Source organism: Panthera pardus, unplaced genomic scaffold, assembly GCF_024362965.1.
Source record: "Panthera pardus isolate Hobbes unplaced genomic scaffold, ASM2436296v1 HiC_scaffold_6, whole genome shotgun sequence".
NCBI classification, from domain to species: Eukaryota; Metazoa; Chordata; class Mammalia; order Carnivora; family Felidae; genus Panthera; species Panthera pardus.
Window position 1 is genome coordinate 100317772 of NW_026526991.1, and position 21744 is coordinate 100339515.

The following is a 21744-nucleotide window of genomic DNA, read 5'->3' on the forward strand; positions in this document are numbered from 1 at the left end:
CAAATGGGTAAACTGAGGTACAAGGAGGTTAATTAACTTTCCAGGAAGCAGCAAAGCCAGGATTTGAACTCCTATGGACCAGCTCCAGAGACCAGTGGATGTGTTAACACTTTTTGCCTTTGATCGTGGCAGAGGGTGAAGGGGCTGCAGGTGACGCCCCAAGGGCTGGGCCATCCCGAAGGTGCCTCTGAGCAAGCTGACTCCCTGAGCCTTAGGGGCTGACCACAGGTGAAATTTGCACCTTGGCTAGCCTCTGCTAGCGTCTGTCTTTCTGAGCCTCCCTGTCCACAGGTGTGGAGCTGGGCGATTTACTGCTTTTCCTCTGCTGTGCGGAGTGAAGATAACTGCTGACTTCTGTTCTGGGTGGTAGTTCTAGATTCAGGAGAAGGGTCAGAGGCTGGACACAGGCTCCTCCCAGAGGGGAGGTGTGTGTGTGTGTGTGTGTGTGTGTGTGTGTGTGTGTGTGTGTTTAAGTAAGACCTGGGACCCTAGTGTGTGTGGGTTCGGGCAGATATGGGCAGGTGAAATACACTTAAGGTAAGCCTAGGGGTAAGAAGCTGTCACTACTCTCTGCCTGGGGCCTGTGAGAAGGGTTGGGAGAGGGAGAATATTGCCACAGGGTCATTGCCTGAAGATCGATAAAGTCTGGACCCCCCTGCACAATGCAGGAGGTTATCTGGCCTATGCTGATGTCTGTCATCCATTTCCCCACTTCTAGAACCTGATGTGCTCTAGACATTTTGCTCTACTTTTCTTTTTTTCTTACTCTCTTTCTTGATAGCCTTTTAAAGTCCGGAATAACTCTAGGGTTACAGAAAAGTTGTAAAAATAGTACAGCTTCCCCCTAATGTTAACATCTTATGTTACCATGGGATGTTTGTCCAAACTAAGAAGTTAACACTGGTACAGTACTATTAACTGAACAGATTTTATTCGGATTTCATCAGTTTTTCCACTCATGTCCATTTCCTGTTCCAGTATCCAATCCAAGATCTCACAGTGATTTAGTATCTTGCATTTCTTTTAATTCTCTGAATTCACTGGGCTCATGCCGGCCTGTTTGCCTTGGAGCCTGCCATTTTCTTTCTCACAGTAACTTTCCTGCTCATAGCAAATTCTTATTCATCCTGCAGTAACCCTTTTTTTTGAGTCAAAAATAATGTGGGGAACTTGGTAGGAGTGGGATTTGGGTATCTGGCCCTTCACAGTACTGAGTGGGGGAAAATGCCACTCCCCTTTCCACGCCCAGGATCTCATTTAACTCTCACTTGGGTTTTATATATCCTTTACACAAATGCAAACAAATACTAACGCATATTACTACTCATTCCCCCTTCTCCCAGCCGTGGTTACTCAAGGTCCACAGGTGACTTTCATAGGACAGCATAGTTGGCTGGTGGCAGAGGGGGAACCTGAACCTAAGTCTCTGAGTTCCAGTTTCATCGGCTGGCTGCCTGGATCCTTCACGCGTGGCCTGTCTCTGCTGTCCTCGGTTGTCCAATCTGGGTATGCCTCGGTATAACACTTGGCACAGTGTGGTGGATGGTGGGCTTCCTGTGGGTTCTCACCTCCGTGCATATTTAAAGTGATTGTATCATCCTTGGCTTTGGGGACTTTCCTCAGGTTACTCCAGGCTATGTTGTGGCTGGTGTCCCCAACACCCATCAACCCACCTCTGCCCAACAGTCCAGGAAAGCCCCCAGGATGCCAGACCCCTGGGTTCCCTGACTCCGTGTACCACCTGGGGCTTTGGTGGACTTTTGGCACCGCCCCCCCCATCCTCTCACCCCCAAGTCACCATTGTGTGGGGTGCTGTCTCTCACCCACCACCTTTTGGGGATGTTTGGGAGGCTAACTTTTCCATGAAGCATGAGGGGTGTATTTTCCTCTAAATTTAACTTGAGGTGATTTAACATCTGAAGTTTAACATTTAGATGATTGAAAAAGAAAGATATAAGAGTGGAGAGGGAGAAGTGTCCCTCTTAGAAATTGTTCTAGATTAGGATTTAGGAGTCATATCAACCTTAGGCAACATATGAGCCTGGTTGGGATCCTTATTGAACCAGATCAATTATTTAAAAGATTTTTTTAGGCAATTAAGGAAATTTAAATATTGACTATGTATTAGATGATAAGGAAATACAGTAATTTTTTAAGTGGATGATGGTATTGTGGTATATTTTTGAAACACCCTATCTCTTAGAGATTCATCCTGAAGTTTTTTTTAAAATTTTTTTTTTCAACGTTTTTTATTTATTTTTGGGACAGAGAGAGACAGAGCATGAACGGGGGAGGGGCAGAGAGAGAGGGAGACACAGAATCGGAAACAGGCTCCAGGCTCCGAGCCATCAGCCCAGAGCCTGACGCGGGGCTCGAACTCACGGACCGCGAGATCGTGACCTGGCTGAAGTCGGATGCTTAACCGACTGCGCCATCCAGGCGCCCCCATCCTGAAGTTTTTAAGGCTAGAATGATCTGGTGTCTGGGACTTTCTTTAAACTTCTCAGCCCCTTCCCGAAAAGTGGGAAGGCAAAAGAAATACGAATGGCAAAATGGTGGTCATTGTTGATGCACGGTGAAGGTACATGGGATTCATTATACTACTCTCTGTACTTTTGTGTGTATTTGAACACTTCCATAATGACAAATCTTCATCCAACCTCCTATCCCCTATCAGTCTACCCCCCCTCCCAGCAACCAGTGCTGGTTTCTATGCATGGTTCTTTATGCAAATACTAATACATATTATTCCTCACTCCCTTTCCCCACCATTTTTTAGCACCTTTTGCTACTGGTGCATTTGCCTTTTCCCATCTTGATTATGTGCAGTGGGCAGAATAATGCCTCCCCCAAATGTCCACATTCTAGTCCTAGAACCTGTGCATATGTTACTTTACATGGCAAAAGGGACTTTGCAGATATGATTAAGATACTGACGATTATCCTGAATTATACAGATGGACCCAGTCTCAGCACATGTATCCTTAAAATCAGTGTTGTGGTCCTGGCTATGGTTAGAGGGAGAGGTGATAAAAGGTCAGAAAGACAGGACAGTGCTGGCTTGAAAGCCAGAGGAAAGGAGCCACAAGCCAAGGAATGAGGACAGCCTCTAGCAGCTGGAAAAGGCCAAGAAACGGATTCTTCTTCCCTAAAGCCCCCAGAACTAGGAACACAGCCCTGTGGGCACCTGGTTTTAGTGCGATGAGAGCCACGTGTCAGACTTCTGAACTCTAGAAAGGCAGTATGATAAATGTGTGTTTAAGTTTATGGTAATTTGTTACAGCAGCAATGGAAAGGTGCTGCCTTCCATCTTGGAGATACTTCTGTATCAGAATAGAGATTGTGCAGCACTGGTTTCCCAGGTTATATACACTGGCTCTGAAGTCTGACAGATCTGGGCTGGAGTCTCAGCTCTGCCGCATACAAGCTGTGTGGTTTCAGGCAAGTTACATCATGTCTCTGAGACTGTCTGCTTATCTGTAAAAAAGGGAGTGATAAAAGCACCTGTCTCATAGGGTTGTTTGGAGGGTTAAATCATACAGCCCATGCAAACAATTAGCACAGTGCCTGACAATAGTAAATGCACATAAAAGGACAGCTGTCAAAGTATGGAAAGAGCGTAATGTCAATCGAGATGGAAGAATGGATAAAGAAGATGTGATATGTGTATATACATATATATATATATATATGTATATACACATACATATGTGATGTATATATATCACATACGTATATGTATATATACATATGTACACATGTATATATATATATATATATATACACATGTATATATATACATGTGTATATATATTCACACAGTGGATACAATGGAATATTACTTGGCAGTCAAAAAGAATGAAATCTTGCCATTTGCAACTACGTAGATGGAACTAGAAGGTATTATGCCAAGATTAGTCAGTCAGAGAAAGACAAATATTGTATGACTTCACTCATATGAGGACTTTAAGATACAAAACAGATGAACATAAGGGAAAGGAAGCAAAAGTAATATAAAAATAAGGAGGGGGACAAAACATAAGAGACTTATTTATTTATTTTTAAAAATTTTTAATCTTTATTCATTTTTGAGAGAGAAACAGAGTGTGAGCGGGGAAGGAGCAAAGACAGAGGGAGACACAGAATCCGAAGCAGGCTCCAGGCCCCGAGCCATCGGCACAGAGCCCAATGCGGGGCTCAAACCCACAAACCGTGAGATCATGACCTGAGCTGAAGTCAGATGCTCAACCGACTGAGCCACCCAGGCGCCCCTGAGACTTTTAAATACAGAGAACAAACAGGCTTGCTGGAGAGGTTGGGTTGGGGGATGGGCTAAATGGGTAAGGGGCATTAAGGAAGACACTTGTTGGGATGAGCACTGGGTGTTATACATAGGGGATGAACCACTGGAATCTACTCCTGAAATCATTATTGCACTATATGCTAACTAACTTGGATGTAAATTAAAAATAATAATAATAATAAATTAATTTAAACAAAAAGGTCAGCTGTTAGTAATACTATTAACATAATTACCATAACAAGGATCTTTCCCTGGGTGCTCCAGGGATAGCTCCAAAGCAGCATCTGAGAGAGGGTGGCCATCACTGCTCTCCTATTTTTTCCCAAGTTGAGGCTCCCTCCTTCCCACACGAAGGGCGTGTCAAGGGCCAGTGGATCCTGGCAGGCTCCCACTCTGCTCCCACATGGTGTAGCTTCTCTGAGTGATGGGGACCTCCAGGATCCCTCTCCGTACCTGTGCGAGCTCACTTCCTGCTCGGGCTGGCAGTCTCCTATGGGTCTTTGTGGTTATTGGAAAGGTTTTCACCCTCCCTGTGACCCCTGTCCATGTTCTGCCTTCTGGTCACCACATGGAATGAGTTTGCTTTCCCTTCTACACGGCAGTCCTTCTGCTTTTTAGATGAGTGTGGAGTGGGAGAAGGAGTGTCCTAGGCTGGGGGCAGGGATGGCGGCACGTACTTGCTGAATGGCCCTGGGATTATGTGAGCCTTTTCTGTTTCCATCATCTGTAGAAAAGGAACAAAAATATCTGGTTCAGCATCCTTGTGGGACCCTATGGAAAATATCCCCCACACAGTAAATTCAGCTTCCCTTCTCTCCCACTCCAGGCCACACCTTAACTGCTCCTTGGGGAGGAGGTTTGGAGTCTGCCCCGCCCCCCCTGGCTACTGGGGAGTACAGGGCCCTGACCTAGAGTCGGCCTCCAGGGATCCATAACCACTTGGAATCTTCTGCTACGGGATAGTCTTTGCTGTCAACCCTTCCCCGCCCCACCTTGGGCCTTCTCTCTGCTTGGCTTCCAGGCAGGAACAGCCTTGTCCTCTTTGGGGTTTGGGGAAGCACTGTCCTCTCACTGCTGAAGATGGAGCCCCCACCCCCACCCCCCAGCTCTCCCCGCTTCTCTGGCCTCACTGTGCCTGATGATGGGCTAAAACTCCTCTCCCTGCCACACAATCCCACAGATGCTAATGCTTTTACTCGGCATGGAAATACTTCCTTATTTTTAGCTCTGGCCCTGGTCCATCCCTCTGCACCCCTCTCTTTGTTAACTTGTCCAGATCTGCAAGTTGTTTTCCCAAATTTGTAGAGTCACAAGAATGCACTCTGGTCACAACACTTACAGGGGCTGTGCCCACACTTCTCCCCGTCACCTTGTTTGCTTGTACACATCTGTTTCTGCCATATACATCCTCAAAAGTGTCTCCCCAGCTTCTTCCTCAATTCCTGTACCTGCCCTGTCCCTCCCTCCAGCAGAGAGGAACAGTCCCAGGAAAACCAGAAGCTGGAGGGGTCAAGGGAAGATGGTGAGAGGGAGACATCATTTCCTTCCTGGCCCCAAGAGGCCAGCTGGGGAGGGTGTTATATACCGTCCTGCGCATGCACACGCATGCGTACACACACACACACACACACACACACACACACTGTGTCCTGCCTTTTGTGGCGGGTGGGGGGAATGGCTGTGGCTGGATTAGCCAGCTTTCTGAGGCAAAAGTGGTTAACCCAGAGATTACTGTGCTTTCCCTCCCAATTTAAATTTAAGATGAACAAACAAACAACCGCCGTTGGAACAAAGAGTCTTAAACTAACATTGACACAGAAAACCAGGCTTCTAAATTGAGACATGCAGTTTTTCCCCAGGCCTGGCAGTCCATGTTCCTCTCTCTTGAGGCAAGCTGGGTTCCACATATTTAGCATGAATTCCACCTCTGGGGCTTGCCTTGCTTCCAAACTGAGACTGGAAGTTCCCTGAGGGCATGGGACATTTTGTTCGCCTTCCTTTTGTATCCCCAGGTCCTCAGGGTAAAGCCCAATTCCTTAGGGCCCGCAGTATATGGTGGACCTCTCCCAACACATACACCCTGGACTCTCGGCTGTTCCTGAAATCAACAGGCACACTCCCCCTCTGGCCTGGGCACTCGGTGTTTCACCAGAATCCCTCCTTCTTCTGGGCCTCTGCTCTGAAGCACCCCTATTGGATAGCTTCTCAGCTTTACCAGTGACACAACCCAGCCCAGCCCAGCTCAGTCACCCATTCCCTGTCCTCCTCCCCTGCTTTGTTCCTCCATCACCCTTAATCACCACCTGAAGCACATTGGTTTGTTTTGCCTCTGTCTCTTTCCACTTGAATGTAAACTTCACAGGGACAATGGCAGTCCTTTTATTTGCTGCTCTATCTCTGGGGCCTAGACCAGGCCTTCAGTGGGTGTTAGTACATAGCTGTTGAAAAGGGAGTGCTTCATATATGTGGATGGATGTGGCTTGCAGTGGATGCTTCTCAGCCAGGACAGCTGGGCCCCTGGATAAGGACCTTGTCAAGAGAGAAAGGGGCCCGCTTGGCCTCCCTCTGAGGGCTAAGTGGCCACCCACTGTCCAGGCAGAACACAGAGTGGGGAGGGCTGGTGTGTGGGACTAGGCCTAGTCAGAGGTGAGGTGTCCCTGGCTCAGCAGCCAGCCATTCCTGCCCGTCCCTTCCTGTGCAGTGAGTAAGCCAGGTTGGGGAAATGAGCCAGGAAAGTGGCCCCAGTCAGGAATACAGCGGGGTTAGGGGTCAACAAAACAAGAACTTGCACCCCTCCCACTCTGCCCATCAGAGGCGCCTTTTCTGTACCTCCCATCTCTGTTTTGGTCAGTGTCTTTCTGGGTTGAATCGTGCCCCCCACTCCGAATTCATATGTTGAGGTCCCCACCACCGTGTACCTCAGAATATGACTGCAACTGGAAATCACGTCACTGCAGATATAATCAGTCAAGTTAAAATAAGATTACACTGAGCTAGAGTGGGCCCCTAATCCAATATGATTCTGTCCTTATAAAAAGAATGCCACGCAGACAGGGATGGATTTTGGAGACGTGATGCTAAATGCAATTAGCCAGGCACAAAAGGACAAATATTGTACGGTTCCCCTTCTGAGGTACCTAGAATAGTCAAACTCCCGAAGACAGAAAAGAGAGCAGTGGCTACCAGGGGCTAGGGTAGTGGGGGATGGGGACAGAGTTTCAGTTTGGGAAGATGCAGAAGTTCTGGAGATGGATGGCGGTGATGGTTGCCCAACGTTGTGAATGTGCTTCATGCCACTGAACTCTTAGGCTTCAAAATGGTTGAAATGGTAAATTGTTTCGTTATGTATATTTTACACACACACACACACACACACACACACACACACACTCACAAAGGCCCTGTGAAGAGAAAGAGACACAGACAAAGGGAAGACATTGTGAAAATAGGGAGAACACCATTGACAAGCCAAGGAACACCCACAAGGGGGACTGCAAACCCACAGATGTGGGGGAGAGGCATGAGATGCTGTCCCTCACAGCCTCAGCAGGAACCAACCCTGTCCCCCTTGTCTCAGACCTCTGGCCCCTGGGGCCATGAGACCATACGTTCTCATTGTTTACCCCCGAGTCTGCGGTAGGTTCCAGCAGCCCCAGGAAATGGATATAATACCTCTCCTGGTGGTAATGCTTCCTGCCAGAGTCCCTTGATTTCTGGAATTCAGACTCACAGAGAGAAGAGCTGGTTTGTGAGGATTCTTCTGCTTTTGCCTTTCTTTCATTCCATTTGTTCTCTTGGTTGCTCCTTCCCTCCACTGCCTCCTCCCCCTTCTCTACGGTCCCATTACAATATAGGAACAATTACTTGTTCAATGTCTATCTCCCCCTCTAGACTGTGGGTCCAGGAAGCCAGGGACCTTTTGTGCTCATTCACTGCCGTGTCCTCAGTACCTGGCCCTTTGGAGCACTGGGTACACATTGTAAATGAATGAGCACTGTAGGAAGGGGAAGGAATGAGTCTTGTCATGACCGCCCTCTACCCCTACGCCCTGGTTCAGTCAGACGTGTGTTGATAAAATGTGCTTATAATGGCAGAGGCAGTAGAATCCCCCTCCTGACCATGCCAGCTGATTGGGATCTCTCCTGGGTGGGTTAGTTGCTACTGCAGAAAGTCCCAGGGTCAGGGCAAGGGCCTGGTGGACAAAGCTGTTTCCTTAGGTCTGCCCAATTCACACCTAGCACTTGTCCAGTAAAAGAAGGGCTAAGGAAGAAGCTGGCCCATATTATGTCAGGCAGAGCCTGGAACCGGATTGGAGAAGAGTCTTGGGTGGATATTGGAGTACGCATTCCTCTTCCTCTTTCTTACTCCTGACCCACTCTGCTTCTCTGTTGTGGGAGCAAAAAAATAGGAGTGGGGGTGAGAAGTAGAAAGAAATAAAAGTCCTCTCCTCATCTTTTATTTTTATTCATAGATTCGATGACTATTTATCGACTGACCATGTGCCTGATACTCTGTTTACGCCAAGGATGGAGAGGTGAATAGACTCATTCCCCAACCTCAAGGAGCTCACAGCCTGAACAGGGTGATAGACAGGCAAACTGTCCCAGAATAAGGTCACAGCTGCTCTGATGGAGGCTACGTAGGTGGCTGTGGGAGCAGAGGAGATACTCTGAGTGTGGGACTTAGTGAAGGCTGCATCAAGGAGGTGCCCTCAGAGAAAGGACTTGATGGATGAATAGGAGTTTGACATATAAAGAAGAGGAGACAGTGGGGAACGGGGAAAGTGTAATATAAGCAGAGAGCATAGCACCTGGCAAGGTGGGAAGTCACAAAAGGGCTATGTAGATCTGGGGTGACGGACGTGGGCATGGAGGTGGTGGGAGGTTGTAGGGAGATGGTGTGGCCAGAGTGCCTGCTGGCCTGGACTCACCAACTTGGGCGTGCTCCTGAGAGTGAGAGGGAGTGAATCTAGGCCTCGTGTGTGCGCTGGTTATTTTCTCTTTGTTCTCCTTCCTGCTAGCCCACCCACTCACTCCTCACCTTCTCCAAACACTGCTTCACCCAGGCTCTCTGGCCCCCTGGTTGGAGGACAGGAGGAGAGATAGGTTGGGGTATTTATCCCCTGGTTCCCTTGTCACACTCCAGGCAGTGGCTGCATCCCTCTGTGGCCATAGCTCTGGCTTTCCTTGGCTCCAGTAGCATGGTTTCTCTCTTTGCCTCTCAGGCCTAGGGAGGGGGAGGCTTCCTGCCGCCCCACAGCTAGTCCCCAGAGGCATCCCCACCCCTGTCCATTCACTTAACCCTGCATTAAACTCTCTTTAGAAAACCCCTCTGAGAGTTCCTCTGCTTCCCCCCAGCAGCCTGCCTGATGCAGTAGGGGTGTGGCTTAGTCAGCATTTGGTGGGCAAAATAGCCCTGGTGAGGAGGTAGACAGGTGGGGAGGGACGGAGCCAGGAATGCTAGTTAAGACACTTTTAAAGTCCAGGTAAGAGGGGGAACCTGGGTGGCTCAGTCAGTTAAGCATCTGACTGGCTGAGGGCATGATCTTGGGTTCGCGGGTTCAAGCCCCACAGCAGGCTCTTTGCTCTGGCAGAGCCCGCTTCAAGTCCTCTGCCTCCCTCTCTCTCTGCCCCTCCCCTGTTGGTGCTCGCGCTCTCTCTCTCTCAAAATGAATAAAAATAAACTTAAAAACTTAAAGTCCAGGTGAGAGACGATGGGCTGGCATTGACCCAGTGACAATGGGATGGACAGGAGGGACCAGAGCTGGGAGGCATTTCTGAATTAGAACTGTCACGTTTTGGTGACTTACTGGGTAGATGGGGGAGGTGAGCGGAAGCGAAAGATGGACCCCCCAGGACCTGCTTGGAAGACAGAAAATATCGGTTCACAATTGCTGCCCAATAAGCCGTTAAATCTATTTCCAATCCAAATTTGGGACTGTTTAGTTTTTGCTTAACCTCTCCTATCTTGAAAACACTTAAGTACCCTTGGAGGCTGTGGTTTAGATACCAATAGGGCAAAATTGTTATCCAACAGGAGGCTGTTCAAAGAACCAGAGACAAAGCCACTGAATCAGAGACAAAGACAAGGTGGATGATGGAATTTAATTCATTTTCATTTTCACACGTGCGCATCTCAGGCCACTGAGCATCCATTCACCCTTTGGGTAAAAAAGCACTTCACATGCCCTTTAAGAACCTCCCCTTCCCTCCCCCCACCCCTGCTCCCCATTCTGGCACTTATACTTTGGGTGGGATTGATCCCACTCTAGGAGTCAGCCCGACTGGCCAAAACCAGTTTGTCTTCCAGGCTCGGGAGGGGCCTGGGCTCCAACCAGAGCCAATGAGACTTTCTGGAAGAGAGGTGGAGGCTCCTCCCCCACAGGCTTGAATCTGGAAGCATGGACATGGGAACCACTGTCTCCATTTTTGCCATCGGAGGTGGCCTGAGAAGACACCAGCTCAGGGAGCAGATCAAAGACGAGCTGAGACGTGGAAAGAAACCAGGGTTTTGTGGTAGCGCAAACCTCAGGCGACACCAGAAGCGGCTCAGCCCTTCTGCTGGACTTTTCAGTTCTGTGAGCTCGTATTTGGTTTCTGCCTTTTTCTTTTTTTCTTTGGTCACTTGCAGCTGAGAGAGTCCTAGACGAAACAGCAGATGTCATCAAATTGTGTCTTAGATTCTAGTTTTTTAGAGACAGTGCCTCGTGGAAAGTGTAATGGGATTTGGTGAGAACATCACAGTTCCCCACTTAGGCTAGCTCCTTCCATCTCAGGTCTGTGTTTGTGAAACAGTGCCAGGAACGCCTGCCTATTTTGAAGGAAAAGTAAGAAAAAGAAAAACTGTAAGGTGTTTTCAGATTTTCATTACTGTTATTTTTATGCGCTCCTTGTGGGTAGGAACTAGAGTGTTTTTTGTTTTTGTTTTTGTTTTTTAAAAAAATTTTTTTAACGTTTATTTATTTTTGAGACAGAGAGAGACAGAGCATGAACAGGGGAGGGGCAGAGAGAGAGGGAGACACAGAATCTGAAACAGGCTCCAGGCTCTGAGCTGTCAGCACAGAGCCCGACGCGGGGCTCAAACTCACGGACTGTGAGATCATGACCTGAGCCGAAGTCAGACACTTAACCGACCAAGCCACCCAGGAGCCCCATGTTTTTTGTTTTTGTATGCACCACAGAGACCGCTAAAGTGCCTCACACAAAGCAGGTGGTCAATAAAACTAGAGCTCTGTTTGAATCAAATTGAATGTTCTTCCTGCTTATTCTGTCCAAACTACAGAGGAGGAAAATGGAGTCCCAGAGAGACGAATGATCAAGCCATATGCCAGGAGCAGACTTGGGAATCCTGTTGCTGAACTCAGCTGAGGTCAGAAACCTCAGTGAAGCTCCATCCCTTTGAGATGATGAGGTGACACTTTAGTCGTCTGGTCCCATTGAAACGGCGGGCCTACGCCGGCCAACTCCATCTTGTTCTGTGTCCTTCACCTTGACCACGCCTCCTCCCCTTGAGTAACCACTCCCCCCAACAAGACTCGGACCCTTCCCCAGCCAATTGGCTGAGGCCACAGCCATTACCTCACCAACTGCCCCTAGGCCCCAATAAAACCTTTGTCCTTTTGATACTCACTTTGTCCTTTTGATACCCTCCCCGGTATCTCACCGCTGTGTCGGTGCAGGTAGGGGATTGAGCTCGAGCTAGCTCGAATAAAGGCTCTTTTGCTTTTACATCGGACTCGGCTCCCTGGCGGTATTTGGGGATCACGAATTCTGGGCATAACACCATGGCCTCTGTCACTAGCCTGTGGGGTAACTTTGGAGGAATCCCTTTCAGCCCTCTGGGCCCAGGTTCCTCATCATTTGAATGGGGTTAGTCCTCACCTGTAAGCCTCAGTGGGCAAATTGACAGGCCACACCCCCCTGCCCCCCCAAGGTGAGATAAGTGTGATATTCCTGGCTGCCCAAGGACAAAGAAAAGGGGAAAAACAAATGGTTAACTGATCAAGATCATAGTCCCACAGGACCTGAGTCTCCATCTATTGGCAAATATCTTAGTAAATCACAAGAAAAAGGCAATCTCAATAGCCTAATCTCCAGAAACCTATAGACTCCTTCTCCTGGAGCCCATCACCCCTCCATAGTGATGTGGGAAACGAAGGCAGAAGGAAATGGCAGAACTAAATGTCCTTATAACCTGCAGCCCATTGACAAATACTTGAGGCTGGCAGAGTAAAAAATTTCTCCAGGAATTCCCTACGGTCTGAATGCTAATGCTTTGCTAGAGGGAAAAACAACGTTAGCCTGACAATAGCTAGGCCTCCACTATCCTGGGAATCTTCTTTAGCATATGAAAATCTCCCTGGAAACTACCCCTGGACTTTATGCCTCCTAACCCCTAACCCCGTAGTATAAAACCAGTCTCTCCTCATGGTCCCCTGGGCAGCTCTTTCTGCCCGCGGGTACTGTCCCCGTGCTTTAATAAAATCACCTTTTTGCACCAAAGATGTCTTCAAGAATCCTTTCTTGGCCATCGGCTCCGGACCCCGCAAACCCCACTGTCACCCCAAAACCTCATCACAGAGGTCTTTTTCACCAGGTGCTGCATGAGGAAGAAAGCCGTGTGCTGGGGGGCCCTCCAAGCGCCCTTGTCCACACGATTTCCTGTGCTTTTTCCCAGGCTGTGAGAGATTTCTCTCAGCGACAGGGAGAAAGCTGAGGCACTGAGAAGTTGAGTGTCCTGCTGAAGGCCATCCAGCTAATCAGAGACACGGCAGAATTCACACCCACTATTGTGACTTTCAGTTCAGGTCTGGCACAGGCCTCTGTGCCACCTGTCGGGAAAGCCAGAGCCCCTAGGGACTTGCTCACAGATGGTGCTCCATAAATGCTGAGGGGTAGGCTCAGAGGAAGCCGGCTTGTCCCAAGGCCAAGACCGGTGCTGGTCTGGCCACTCTGCAGATGGCCTTGCTGAGGCCTGGCTGGTGGGGGCGCTGGAGGCCCAGGTTACCCAGTGGTTTATTTGGGGGGTGGGTGCTGTGTTCCTGGCGGAGGTGGGGTTGGTTCAGCAGGACTTGGTGAACAGCCTCTCTCAGGCACCAAGGGAGGCACGGCTCAGATGCTGGGCCGTGAATAGCTCTTCCGGCCATTGTGCTCACCAGTGCCCCGGGTCATGAACACAGAAGCCAGGATGCCTTTGTAGAACTCACAGCAACACCCTGTACTTCCCCCCCCGCATTCCAAGGAGGCTCCTGAGTTTGGTCACTTATGGGAGGTCTTCCAGACACCCCCTTCCTCTTCCTTTCCTGGACGCCATCCTTTTCGGGACCCAACGACAACTCTTCATGGTGTGATCTGAGGGCTGTGGGAGGGTCTGTAACAACGTGGCTCTCCCCATGTTGGGCAGCCCTCCTTCCAGACGTTATCTCTTGGCTACACAAAATATTAACGTCACAGCAAATATTTTCTGATTTAGGCTCTGTTTAAGAGCTTTACATACTAATTTTGTCAACAAATCCATGAAATAGATGCTATTGTTATCGCTCCCTGCCTGTTGTTATGAAGGCAACTGAAGCATGGAGGGGTCCAGTAACTCCCCCAAAGACACATCAGCAGTGAGTGTGCAGAGCCAGGCCTCAGACTTCATGCATCTGAGGCTGCAGCCTATGTTCTTAACCACCTTGCCGCATTACCCTCTGTGTTAGCCTGGTAGTTTCTACTTTGGAAATGGGTAAGGATGAAACAGAGACATTCACTCATGAATCTTTTTATTTTATAAGTTTTTATTTTACAATATTTTTAGATTGGGGCACCTGGGTGGCTCAGTCGGTTAAGCGTTCAACTTCAGCTCAGGTAATGATCTCACAGTTTGGGGGTTCGAGCCCTGTGTCGGCCTCTTTGCGGACAGCTCGCAGCCTGGAACCTGCTTCAGATTCTGTGTCCTTCTCTCTCTGTCCCTCCTCCGCTCGCACTCTGTCTCTCTCTTTCAAAAATAAATGAACATTGGGGCGCCTGGGTGGCTCAGTCGGTTGAGCGTCCGACTTCAGCTCAGGTCATGATCTCATGGTTTGTGTGTTCGAGCCCCACGTCGGGCTCTGTGCTGACAGCTCAGAGCCTGGAGCCTGTTTCGGATTCTCTCTGACCCTCCCCCATTCATGCTCTGTCTCTCTCTGTCTCAAAAATAAATAAATGTTAAAAAAAATTAAAAAAAATAAATGAACATTAAAAAAATTAAATATTAGAATATTTTTAGATTTATGGAACTGTTGTGCAGATATAGTACAGAGAATTCCTGTTAACCTGTGTCCAGTTTCTCCTATTATAGACCTCCTGCATAAGTATGGCACATACTTATGTGCACTTATGGCACTATTAATGAACCAATATAGATACATTATCATTAAGTAAAGTACATAGTTTATTTAGATTTCTTTCTTTATTTTTTTACCTAATGTTCCTTTTCTGCTCCAGGATGCCACATTACATTCAGTTGTCATGTCTCCTTAGGCTCCTTTTGGCTATGACAATTTTTTAGACTTTCCTTGTTTTTGATGACCTTGACAATTTTGAGGAGTACGGTCAGGAATTTTGTAGAGTGTTCCTCAAATAGGGGTGTCTGGGTGCCTCAGTTGGTTACATGTTCAACTTTGGCTCAGGTCATGATCTCACGGTTCGTGAGTTCGAACCCCATGTCAGGCTCTGTGCTGACAGCTCAGAGACTGGAACCTGCTTCAGATTCTGTGTGCCCCTCTCTCTCTCTGCCCCTCCCTCTCTCTCCAAAATAAATAAACATTAAAAAAATTTAGAATGTTCCTCAATTAGAATTTGTCTGATATTTTCTCATGATTAGGTTGGGGTTAGGGCTTTTGGGGAGGAAGATCACAGAGGTAACGTGCCGTTTTCATTATATATCAAGAATACATACTATCAACATGACCTGTGACTGTTGATTTATTACATATCAAGGGTATATACTATCAACATGACCTGTGACTGTCGGTGTTGACGTTGACCACGTGGCAGCGTGGCATTTGTCCATTGTAAACTTACTCTCCCTTTCCAGTACTGTACTTAAGAGGTATTTTTTGACCTGTAGGAGGAGATGAAGCTGGTGACTTTCTTAGAAGCAGGGACAGGGGAGGGAGGGCAGAGCAGGGTGATGGCTGTTCTTCTGCTTCAGAATTAAAGAATTTGCACTTGCCCAGGAGGAGAAGCTGGCGGCTTCTGAGGCAGGCTTGATGTAAGAGTCAGATCAGACACTCAGCACGGCCCAGGGTTAGGAGAGGTACCTGGCCATTCCCTGGAGAATCAGACCAGACAGGCCTCGCCACTCAGCTTGGGTCTCATTTTCACGGACCTCCTCTCTCAATAAGTGATAATCAGACACAGAGACACACAGTGACAGCACACAAAAAAGATACATGCTGTTCAACTCTAAACTCGCATCTATCTTACCATTGGGCCATTTTGGGTAAGAGTTCAGGATCAATATTTGTTATAAATCCTGAAATGATTTTGTAGATTTACACCATAAGATTGTATTATACTTTCAGGCTGAGAGTGTAAATTTTGCATTGTAAATATTTGAAACAGAGCTCAAGTTTTATAACCTTGTATGGGTACTTCCTCATTTTATAAAATATATGTACTGGCAATCTAAAAATACGGCAGTGGTCTGGGCCCCCTCCTGGGACCCCTGAGAGATGCTGCCTCCTTCAAGCACCAGGGGCTGGTGAGAGGTGAACCCCAAGCCTAGCAGACTCAGAGGGCCAGCTGGACCAGAGCTACACAGAACTCTGTGGCCAAGTCATGTGCTTACATTAGTCTGTCTGACGAGTTACATTTGTCTGTCTGAGCTAAATGTGTGACATTGAATTTGACATTTAGTTGATCTGAGAGGCAAGGCCCTGGCAGGCCAGATTTTGGTCCCAGTGTTGGAAGGAATGTGAGAAAATAAAAGGATGCTTTGCATGGAAGTGGCCATCTATGATTTCCAGAATAGCTCCAAAAGCCTGTCGCTGTGCGGACATTACATAATTAGAGATAAAGATCCGTGGATATTTGGGGGTCTAGGAGTTACTTGTTAAATGAAAATGCTCCTAGGATATGAAATCCCTGTGGCTGTTGGCAACAAATATGGCAGAGGAGGTTAACCAGCTTCCTGAAAACAGCCAAGTCCTATGAGAGAGGACGCCCAAGACAGAAGTCTGGAGAAGGGTGACAGGCAAAGCCGCAAGGGGCAGGGGGTGAGGAGACACAGACTGGGGCAGTGAAGGGAGGCTCCAAGGACATTCATGAGTCTGTGGAAAGCTGTCCCTGTGACATCCTATTTATATCTGTTTGACCTCAGATGAGTCACTCCCCCATTGCTTCAGTTTTCCCGACTTCTCTGGAACATCTCTGTAATGGTCCCGTGGTCAGGATGGGACCCTTTCCCTCATTTTCCCACCACACACTGTGCCTTTATCACCCCTGCCATGGCCACCATCAGCTAACTACACTGTCCCAAGTGGGATTATACCTGATTGAATTCTCACAGCCCTGGGGCATAGGGCAATAGCCTTCACTTCACGGTTGGGGAAACAGCTTTTTAGAGGTTAAATAGCATACGCAATGCCACCTGCCAGCGATGGGTGGGTGTAGGGCTTCCATGGCTACGTCAATCTGGTTGGGGGCTGGCAAACTTTTCCTACAAAAAGTATTTTAGGCTTTGTGGGTGACATATGGTGTCCTGTCCTCTACCTTCTCCTACTGTCTTCAACCCTTTAAGAATGTGAAAACCATTCTTAGCTCATGAGTGGTACACAGACAGGCCACCAGCTGGATTTGGCCTGCAGGCCATGGCTTACTGACCCCTGGTAACAGGTAAATGGCAATGCAGAATTGTACACCCTCCCAGATTTCAGAGGGGGTCTAAAACCCACTCAGAGAATCCTGGCCCGGGAAGGTGGCAGGGTGACGTATCTGGTCCAGATGGGTGCTGGTTTGTTGAAGACCGACTGGGATGTGGGCTCTGGGGCTTCGGTCATTGCCTGTCCGGCTGGGCAGTCATGCCCCTCACACCTGCCCCTCTGCCTGCCCGACCTCGCCTCTGCTCCCTACTCTGTGGAAAGCCTGTGGGGGTCATTGGGCCCAGGAGTCTCCACCTCCTCCCCATCCTGTCTTCCTCTCCTTTCTCCTGGGACTTCTGTTCTTGTCTGGGTAAGGCCAGCTGAGAAGATCCATAATCAGCCACTTGTCCCCAAGCCTTTTTGCCAGGCCGCCTTGGCATGGGGTGGGAGATACTGAGGCAGAAGAAGGAGAAAAGGCAAGGGAAGGCTGCCGCCAGAAGGGAGGAATGCAGTGGCCTGGGCAGGAAGATTGGCAACCTCTTTGTTCCCTAAGGCGTCTCAGAGTTAAGGAGGTTTGGGAAAGGAAGCTCTCATGTAAACACAGGAGATTCTGTTTGTGTGTGGCGGGGGGAGGGGAGCGGGGAGAGGTGGGGGGGGGTGGAGGGCTGTCTTGCATGTGTATCATGTTCAGCCAGTGCCTGTGTGCCTGTGCAGAGGCCACATGGAAGGAGCAAAAGCCTCGGGCTCTAGGCGGCATAAAAAAAGAGTTAGGCCAGGTCTATACCTGGGTTCAAGTCCTGATGCATCAGTGGCCAACTATGTGACATGGGCTCAGTCCTTCAACCTCTCAGACATTCGCTCTCCTCGTCTATAAAATGGAAATAGCAATAGCAGTCTCACAGGCGTTATAAAGTGTACACAATAACACTATTTGTTAAACGCTTCCTATACACCAGGCGCTATTCTCAAAGGCTTTCGGTATTTACTTTATCCTCACTATTTGTGGATTCCACGTTTGCAAATTCACCTCCTTACTAACACTTATTTGTAACCCCCAAATCAGTACTCTGGGGGTTTTCACAGTCAGTCAAGAACATGTGCAGACCAGTGAAACATTGGAGTCGCCTGGTACGTGTGTTGCCAGCTGAGGTCAAACAAGGCAATGCTCTGCCTGCTTGTTTCAGCAGAGACTGCCCTTTTCATGGCCGATTTGGTGCCATGCTTTTCTTGTTTTGGTGCTTTTTGTTGGTGATTTCACCATTTAACATGCCCCCCAATGTTGGGAAAACTGGACAGCTACATGCAAAAGACCACTGTCTTACATCATACACAAAAACAAACTCAAAAGGAATTAAAGACCTAAATGTCAGACCTGAAACCATAAAACTTAAAAGAAAACACAGGTAGTAATCTCTTTGACATCAGCCATAGCAGCATTTTCCTAGACATGTCTCCTCAGGCAAAGGAAACAAAAGCAAACATAAACTACTGGGACTACACTGAAATAAAAAGCTTCTGCACAGCAAAGGAAACCATCAACAAAATAAAAAGAGAACCTGCTGAATGGGAGAAGATATTTGCAAATGATATAGCCAATAAGGGGGTTAAAATCCACACACACACAAAAGAACTTCTACAACTCAACATCAAAAAAAAAACCACCCAAACAATTTGATTTAAAAATGGACAGAGCACCTAAATAGACATTTTTCCAAAGATGACATCCAGATGGCCAACAGACACGTGAAAAGATGCTCAACATCACTCATCATCAGGGTGATGCAAATCAAAACCACAATGAGATGTCACCTCACCCTCGTCAGAATGGCTAGAATAAAAAAGACAAGAAATAAGTGTTAGTCAGGATATGGAGAAAAGGGAAACCTCGTGCACTGTTGGTGGAAATGTAAATTTTTGTAGTTACTGTGGAAAACAGAAAGGAGGTTCCTCAAAAAATTAAAAAAAGAAATACCACATGATCCAGTGATTCCACTACTGGGTATTTACCTAAAGAGAATGAAAACACTAATTCCAAAGGATATACACACCCCTATGTTTATTGTAGCATTGCTTAAAATAGCCAAGATATGGAAGCAACCCAAACGTCCGTTGACAAATGAACGGGTAAAGAAGAGGTGATATAAATATACATACATATATATATATATATATATATATATATGTATGTATATGTATATATATGTATGTATATATATATGTATATATACGTATGTATATATATGTATATATATATGTATATATACCTATATATATATGTATATATACGTATATATATACATATATATATACACACACAATGGAATATTTCTCAGCCATAAAAATGACATCTTGCCATATGTGACAATATGGATGGGCCTAGAGGGTGTTATGCTAGGTGAAATAAGTCAGACAGGAAAGACAAATAATACGTGATTTCACTTATATGTGGAATCTAAACAAAACAAATGAACAAACAAACAAACAAGCAAACCAATGAGACTCTCAAATACAAAGTGGTGGCTGCCAAAGGGGAGGGGGATGGGGAGACAGATGAAATAGATAAAAGGATTAAAAGGTACAAACTTGCAGTTATAAAATAAATGTTGAAGAGGTGAAAAGTCCAGCATAGGGAATATCGTCAAGAATATTGTCGTAAGTATGATGACAGATGGTGACTACGCTTCTTGTGGTGAGCCTTGAGTAACGTATAGAATTGTCAAACTTATATGTAGCACCCTGAAACTGATATAGCATTGTATACCAGTTATCCTTCAATAAACAAAGAACAGTGCTTATACGTTCAAGAAGTCTGTAATGCACCTTATGAAGAAAGATGTGTTAGATAAGCTTCATCTGGGCATGAGTCGTAGAACTGTAGGCTGTGAGTTCATGTGAATGAATCAACACTAGACGTCAAATGAAAGCGTGACTGCTTGCAGGAAACTAACCATCCTCTACTTCCCCAGGGACTACGGTTTAATATTTGCTAATTCGCTGTGCAGCAACTTTATAGAACATCACTTCCCTGGATGCCAAGAATCAACTGTAGTAACTCAGGTCATCATCACGACCCTACTAGGTAGAGCTCTCGTTATCATCTCAATTTTGCTGATGAGAACGTGGAGGCACAGAGAGGTTGCCTAGTTTATCAGAAGCCATACAGCTCTAGGTAACTGAGCTGGCATCAAAGCCAGGCTGTGGCTTCGGAGTGAAGTAAAGCAATGTGCAGTGAGCCTTTGGCAGCGTCCCACACATCATGTGTGCTCATCAAGGTTCTGCCACTCAGGGCCACTGTGGCCTCTGGATTAGATAGGCTCTGAAGGCCTTTCTGCTCTGATATTCTAAGGCCTTTGATTTCTGACAGTTCTTCCAGGTTTGCAGGAGTGGGCTGGATCTGCAGGCTGGTGGGTGAGGAGCTGAAGTTTCAGGAGTAGAAATGGGGGTGGACAGGCTTTGGGCATGGGAGGGAACATGCTGGGGCAGAAGATCCCATGGGCTTAGGTGGTGTCCCAGAGAAGCCCAGGGAGAAACTTGGCTGTCACCTCTCCTGGTTGTACCAATGTCTTCAGAGCTGGCTCCTCACCGAATGGGGGTGGCTGGGAGGGGTACGATAGGCTCTTTCTCTTTCACAGAAGAGTAACTTGAAGCTGAGAAATCTCTCCAAGATGACAGAACACTTCGGGACAGACCAAGAACAGATTTCACGAGGAATGATATGAAAAGTATTCAACAACTGTGTAACACAAGCCACTGGCCAAAAATCCCAGATGCTGCTGTAGACAAGGAGGCTGTCTGCACTGGGGATGTCCTGCCTGCTCAGTTCTGGCTCCTCTGCCTCTGTGTCACATGCACGGATGTGCGGAGGTGGGTGGATTTTTCCTCTTCAATAAGAATGGTACCATTGTCTGTGTTCTATCATGTCACATGAATCTTTAGCAGGTGCCCTTCCTGGAAAATTCTAGTGGTGGGGGTATTAGTGGTAGGGCTCACCTCTCCTGCACATCACAGTAATTATCCATTAAGTGCCCTGTTAGTGAAGAGGGAGGACCAGGAATCTGGAGAGAAGGTCTGAGCTCAAATCTGGGGTGTTCATCAGCCCGTGACCTGGTGCAAGTATTTCTGCCCTTCTAAGTCCGGTTCTCTTTGGGGTAAAGTCAGATAAAACAACCCACCTCACAGGGTGTGGTAAAGATTGAGTACAGTTTTACAGGTGACCACACTCCATATGTTGAAAAATTCTGTACATCAGATGAAAAGAATTGAGCTGGGCTCTATCCCAGGAGGCTCACGCAGGGAGCAGGGGCTCGACGTGTAGGTCAGATGGAACTGCTTTGGATACCCACGCGTCAGAACTGTGACTTGTCCCCACATTCTCCTTCCCTTCTTCCATAGTCATTAGATTTGGGTTGGAAACATGACTTCCCAGAATAAGGGATCTTTCCCAGATCCCTTTGGCCCCACAGCCAAGTTCTGGCCAATGGATGTGCACAGAAGTGGTAGGTGCAGCTTCTGGGCATGTCCTTAAAGAGCAGGACTCTAGCTTCTACAGCCCTCCCCCACCCAGCTCTTTCCTTCGTCTTCCTGGCTGTCCAGAGCCCGGATGTGGTGACCAACT

At 47.5% G+C, this 21744-nt stretch overlaps 1 long non-coding RNA gene across 1 annotated transcript; it reads left to right on the plus strand.

The window, feature by feature from the left end:
* Positions 1-933: 933 nt before the first annotated feature.
* LOC128775036 (uncharacterized) lies at positions 934-12804 on the plus strand. Its single transcript, XR_008419618.1, has 2 exons — positions 934-1506; positions 11585-12804. It is a non-coding gene; the product is annotated as an uncharacterized LOC128775036 (long non-coding RNA).
* The last annotated feature ends 8940 nt before the right edge of the window (positions 12805-21744 follow it).